Here is a 6,461-nt window from a genome sequence, read left to right as displayed (position 1 = left end):
CAGCACAGCGCCTGCACATACGTTTGCACGAGATGCCCAGCATTTGGCCGAACTCTGACATCAGTGGCGAGCGCCATGTCCTAGTTTTCGAGCTCTGACGTCAATGGCCATTGGTCAGGCCTCTGAGCTCTGCCCTAGTGCCGTCACACATGTGACGATTGTTGGGACGGGCAGAGATACTGAATGCCTGACGGATATGTAGGCCAAACATCGCGCGGCACACAAAGCAAAGACAAAACCAAAAATGGAGCAATGAATCTGGCTGCATTTGTGAGCTTTTATGCAAAACCTGTACCTGTTCACTACTAACATTGACGTTTAAGAACGACGTTTTTGATTAATGCCAAAGTGAGACGCAAAGCACGCGTGCCCCCATTGTCTGGAATTGCCGATGCCAGAGCTAGGCATGACAGGTTAGGCAAGTGGAGCACGTGACAGTGAGGCTCGGATCAGCACGCGAAACGAGGACCAGTCGCTTTCAATCGACCAAAGGCTGCAGATTCAGGTTCTCCTTTCAAATACCACATTCCATGTAGAGGGTCTCAACTGTGATTATTTTTCATTCATTATTGTATATTTATTTTCAGTTAAGGGCGCATTTTCATCGAAATGCGTTTGGCAAACATCGGTGCAGTTTTGCCGAAGTGGACACTGGAGCATGAGACGGCGATCGTCCTTACGTATTTCCACTTAGTGTTGCATGTAATCTAGCCGATATGAAAGTGCACGAAAGCGTTTTGCTGTGTCGCTACCGTGTCAAATCACGTATCCGGTGCGATGGCCGTGTTGAAAGCTGCTTTTGTTGGGCGTCATGCGTGTTGGATAGGTGAGTGTGATGTTGTAGCGCTAGAATAGTTTGTCATGTATTGAGAATATCGCTTGAGAATAAACGTTTATTTAACCGCTATACTGTGTGAACACGTGCTTTAAGCAAACACCGAGAAAGCAGAAATCGACCATTCTCATGAGCATGAGCGTGGGAACCGTACGACCAGGCGCACAATTTCTTCACTCAGGGAACAATACGAATGCTTGGAAGAAGGCCCATCATTGCGACACTGAACGGCTATGTAACTTATATCTCAGAAACGCATGTATTTATTTCACTTCGGAAAAATAGCACACCGAGTGGGGCCGGACATGGGTGAGAATTCGGCCGGGCGTGGACTGCTGTACCGCTCCAGATCATTCCAGACTCGAGACCAAGCATGGATTGGACACTTACCCCATCACATATGTAACCAGAATCAGATAACTAAACCCCCACCTACAGAAAACAACAATGAGCCACCTCTGTCACCCAGTGCGAAGTCACGAAAGAGCTGCCAGTGGGAAAGGTCAAACCGATTCATATCCCGTCCGACAGGGACGATCGCCTTTGGCTGGATCTTACCCACGACAATCGCCTCTCGCAGCATGCCGGTCTGTGCTTCGCGCTCGGTGGACGTTGATTTCAATACTTAGCCCAATGTGGCTTCACGTAAGCAAAGATGAACCACATAAGCCTAGTGTGGCTGAAGGGCCTGCAGAGGTATAATAGCTGCAACAGTAGCACGATCCCAAATGTAACGACGGCCTACGGTTGCTGTTCCTTGACATCGTCGACAAACAGGGTAATCGCCGATTTGCGGCAAACCCAATCAAATGGCCACGCAGGACAAAATCGCAGGCATTTAAAAGAATCCCGGGTTTGTTTTCTGATAGCATCAGTAAAAAAACATCGTCATTATCCTTAGCATCTGCTTAAAGAAGAAAATGAACTAAGTATAGCCCGTTTTGACCAGTGCACTGCTTTTTCTGCGCTAGTTTCATATTTTGTCTGGCACCGCCCTCTCAGGGCTATGGCACACAGAACACCCTCCTTAGGGCTATGCCACACAGAACACCCTGCTTAGGGCTATGCCACACAGAACACCCTCCTTATGGCCGTGACCTGCAGAATGCCCTCCTTAGGGCCGTGACCTGCAGAATGCCCTCCTTAGGGCCGTGACCTGCAGAATGCCCTCCTTAGGGCCATGACCTGCAGAATGCCCTCCTTAGGGCCGTGACCCCCAAATAAGCTGTGCAGTTACAGCTGCATCGACCAATCCGCGGCTGAGACCGTCAGATCACCTGAGACCCTCCACGGCGCGGGGCAGCAGTAACCGCCCACCGGGCGGCGCCAGCCCCGGAGGTCCACCCTCCCTGACCTCCGGCCACCAGGGCGTGGTCTGGGCGCCCGCCGACCCACCCTTTCGTCGGCTGTAACAACCCAGCCCGTCCTTGAGAAGGCACGAGCAAGTATTGAACTCGACCTAGATGCGGAGCCTCCGCTGTCATAAACATATACAATGGGCTGTCGATGCATTTCCGCCATGTTCGGGTCAGGCGGGGCAAGCTATGGCCGAAGCGCACGCCCGGGTCAGGGGTCAAGGGCGAGGACCGGGCGCCGACAGGCCGAGCCTCAGCGAGCGGAGGCGGCGTCTTGTGAGGGACCCGCCGCCAGTCTGCGGCACAACTTCAGGCCGCGCACCAATGCTTTGGTGAAAGGCGGCAAGCGACGCTGGTTTGGTGCCGCTGAGATGAATGGCGAACAGCAAACGCACGGGGTGTGAAAGTGAAATGTTTATTCAGTGTCGCGTGCTCTGATTCTGGACCAGTCGGAGAGAAAGACCCGCCGACAACGGAGAACATCGCTGCCGTATTCGAAGGATTAATAAAAGCATGAATGTTTCACAGTACGAAGGTCCAGGGACAACTATCAGCAAATGAATCCCAACCGTTACTACTGATTGTATAACGTCGCAGACGTACGCAGACAACGTCACAGCAAAATTATTTTGGCTTCCAATTCATCGCAGCGCACTGTTGTCATTGACAGCATTTCTAAGCTCTTTACTTTGTTTCTAACATGCAGCGGCGCCGTAAAGCTACCCGCACGATTGGACAAATTACTTTACTCGTGATGCTCGCCGATATCCCCAACTTAACACGATAAACCAAATGGATACTGAGGCCAGGGAGCGAACAGGTAGGCAATCATCAGGCGGGAAATAAGTCCGCTCTCGACGGCAGATAACAGGCTGTCATCGCGGGATGAAACTGGAGACCCACCTGTGATTACTTAGCCAAATCAGGTCCGTGGGTCAGACAAAGATCATCATAACTTTTTCCTAAGGCAATCTGTTAGAAGTGTCATGTTGAAAACTCTATTGAAAGTATTATGTTAATAACTATGGGAAGTGCCGGGCTTATTAATTCGTCGTTCTCAAGCTTAAATCGGTCCAAAGACGTCATCGATGTTCCTTCAAGGTAGCTTTTTTGCCACCTCAGAGGGTATGGAAATGCTGATGCTATTTCGAAAAAAAGATTAAGATGTCAAAAATGGAGCCTTGTGAAGCCTTGACACGGGTCGCAATCATGGATTTTCGTATATGTGGTGTCTGTGCGGAGAATCATGACGGCGTGACCTACTTAAATGTTGGACTGTGAAAAGGCTTCATTCAAAAACTTAAGGTTTCATTTAACACGCGATCGGGTGAGGGTCATTTTGACCCTCTGAGGGTTTTTCCAGACTAGTTTTCGAACGGCGCGGAGTAGCACCAAATTTGGTACAGCCGTAGCCAATTGATTAAAGGATCGTTTGGTATAAACAACTTGCATATTCCTTGTAAGCTTGCTAACCCACGTCAGGTTAGTCAAGCCATGAATTCAGCGAAGTTAATTTCTCGGGAATCGTTCAATCTGATGCAACAACGGAGTGGTAGACGAAGCCAAACATCTCTGCGATGCTTTATTAGACCACACAGCAATTGAATGAACAATTCCATTGACTTTGGGTCAGACACGAAGGTGATATTTATGTCAAAGCCAACCTGTTCTCTTACTCTAGGGTTTGCGGTGTAGGGTTATTTCTGGTGCTCATTTCTAATTCATTGATAACAGGAACCGCATTATACATCTTCCATGGGCTTCTTGGTCTTGGTCTTCTTCCATGGTCTTGCATGACTTTGGTCACTATGACTTTCCAAAGGTCAAACAAGGTCACTTAACCTAAATGAGCATGAGACCTTTTGCTTAGAACAGATATCTAGGTTGTGTGGGCACTTTGGACACCATCCTAGAGTTTGACCTTGTTCAACCTTTTTGATCCGAAGGTCATGATCTAGGAACCTCAAACTTTGACCCAAGTGCGATGACGTACAGGTCAACACCCCCCGTGAATTTGGTGTTTCTAGCTCCCTTGCTTTTTGAGATCTCAGGGGGTCCAACTGACCCCCACCCGAGCGAGAGGTATTTAACCGGCCACCCGAGCGCGTAAGTTTCAAAGCGGTTTTTTGTCCGGTTTCAGCTAAACTCACCGTGACCCTTCCTTCTGGGGTTTATTCTCAATAGTCCGCGTATCGCAATATACCATCCTATCATAAGGCTCAGCTCCTATTCTGTATCCCTCCGAGTCATCGTTTGCGATCCTTCCTTATCGACACATGCTTTGATAAAACATTCGGGTGGCTCAACATGAATCGAAGGAAGACGTCACAAAGTGCATATACGTGCTAAACACGCGTGCGCTCAACAGGAGCAAAACGCAGCCTTCATTTAGCTAGCGTTCATGATGTCATGCTTCCATTTAGGAAACCGGAGAATAGTAAACATGCTCCAAGTTTGCTTTCTCAACAACACGCAAATTCTTCATTTGAAAAGAAACTTTTCGCAAATGAAATGCCGTCACACATTACCACGTGCTGAAAAGTTTAAGACCGCTGACAAAATACAGTACTACCGCCGCGCACTCGCCTGCCCAGCCTGAGCCTGCCCAAGCTCAACCCGAGGCAAAACTTTGCCCGTCCACAAATTGCGTTACACAGAGACGTAATAATTGTTCGAGCTATTGTCCTCGTGTGGTGTGCTGGTAGGTACACGACGTTTCCGCCAAGTACCTCTCCGACCGTCGTCAGGTGCTATGGAGTGCTCAGAAAATCTCTATGTTTGGCTTTCAGTCACGTGCGTTCCACAACCCGAATTCCCTCCGTGGAACCGCTGGGTTGGAATCAAGGTCTTGCGATTGCGATTCAGTCCTCCACCAACTGAGCTGACCGAGAAGGACATCACGCCTCGGCAAATCACGGTCCCTGAATTTAGCCTTAGCTGGCCGCAACCGTCGTCGCGGAACCACAACACACTGTCACCTCCTCGCGCTGGCTCCAACATAACCCTGTGAGCATGCACGACCCTCGTCGCGGATGCCGGGCAAGCCGACTGAGGCGTGGAGGAACAGCTGCGCATGAAGCAAGCTGCACGGCACAGCAGGGCGAAATGCTTTATGTGAGCGAACCAGCTTGGCCTGACCCGGTCAAACCGCGCGGCGTTTCCTAGAAATAATTGTTCTTGTGCGTAATAGTGGTACGTTCATTGCGCTTGACGTCTTAAGAAATGATATCACCGTCATGTTGCAGCTGCCATCTTGCTATTCACGTTCGCTGATGAAAAATATGATCTTATGTTGACTAAACGAGGTTTATTTTGATTGGCTATCACAATTTCGCGCATCGAAACGAGGTGAATAGGATACTCAGGAGACATTTAGTCATTTGCCCATTTACAAGCAACTAATTTATTGACAGCTGAGGCTCATTATAGCCGCTTCTCGGTATGTAATGTAATGCTAATGTCGGAGAGCTGGTATGTAATGCTACATGAGGTCTAACACCTCTTGTGTGGAAATTAATTTTTTCTCACCGGCGCAGACCCCAATCTGTCCTTACGTAAGCAGGATCCCGAAACCGGCTGTCATCAGACACTGTACCATTACCACAAAATGCGTATGAGATTCGCCGGCTTCTAACTGGTCATGGGTAAACTGGTAATATATTCATAACCCTAGTGGAAGCATAGCACAGACAACATGCAGTTATCATACAGTCACACCGGCATGGGGCGACTGTTGAAGTGATGACCCAGCACTGTTGAATTGATTTTTGTCTGGGGAATCCGCCTTTTGACGTCAATTTACAGGTTTGCTGTCTGTAAATTTTGCGGCCCGATTGTGGGTATTCTTTTCGCGTAAGATAGCATTCGGAGTTGCCACCATATTCTCAAAACTGCCATCAAAACTGGCCACCGCAACCACACGACAGAGAAACCTTTCACTACTTTTTCGAAACGACTGACCGACACACCCATTTCTGGCCGCCGACCCTGACACTCTGGCCCAGATAGCCGAGCTCGCATGTATGGATGATGGATGGTGTCCAGGGCAAGCGTGACGTTTGGCAGCCTCTAAAGCGCCGCCATGACAAGCACGCCCGCCGGGGACAGCCGGTCCCGTGTCACACGCCCGCGGCGCGCGGAAACTCCAACGGCGTGTAGAAATTATGCAAACTGGCCCCACTTTGGTATCTACATCAAATAAGGTCCATAAAAATCATAACGGTTATCAGCATTTTTCGCGCTTGGCTCTTGTCCGCTGTCGCCAGGCATGA

Source organism: Pollicipes pollicipes, unplaced genomic scaffold (assembly GCF_011947565.3).
Source record: "Pollicipes pollicipes isolate AB1234 unplaced genomic scaffold, Ppol_2.1 Scaffold_4002;HRSCAF=4701_pilon_pilon_pilon, whole genome shotgun sequence".
NCBI lineage: Eukaryota > Metazoa > Arthropoda > Thecostraca > Pollicipedomorpha > Pollicipedidae > Pollicipes > Pollicipes pollicipes.
The sequence above is the reverse complement of the archived record's forward strand: the minus strand, read 5'-3'. Positions refer to the sequence as shown.